The sequence below is a fragment of the Lucilia cuprina genome, chromosome 6 (genome assembly GCF_022045245.1).
Source record: "Lucilia cuprina isolate Lc7/37 chromosome 6, ASM2204524v1, whole genome shotgun sequence".
In the NCBI taxonomy this organism is placed as follows: Eukaryota; Metazoa; Arthropoda; class Insecta; order Diptera; family Calliphoridae; genus Lucilia; species Lucilia cuprina.
This window is the reverse complement of record NC_060954.1, coordinates 10,645,850-10,646,073: the sequence shown is the minus strand read 5'-3', so window position 1 is coordinate 10,646,073 and position 224 is coordinate 10,645,850. Positions and strand designations below refer to the sequence as shown.

Below are 224 nucleotides of genomic sequence, written 5' to 3'. Positions count from 1 at the left end.
CAGAACTAGAACAGAACTAGAACAGAACTAGAACAGAACTAGAACAGAACTAGAACAGAACTAGAACAGAACTAGAACAGAACTAGAACAGAAATAGAACAGAAATAAAACAGAAATAAAACAGAACTAGAACAGAACTAGAACAGAACTAGAACAGAACTAGAACAGAACTAGAACAGAACTAGAACAGAACAGAACTAGAACAGAACTAGAACAGAACTAGA

General features: G+C 34.4%; 1 protein-coding gene across 1 annotated transcript in view; it reads left to right on the top strand.

The window, feature by feature from the left end:
- LOC124420485 (Down syndrome cell adhesion molecule-like protein Dscam2) overlaps nucleotides 1–224 on the top strand; it is a 121,501-nt gene that overhangs the window by 10,154 nt on the left and 111,123 nt on the right. The window lies entirely within an intron of this gene.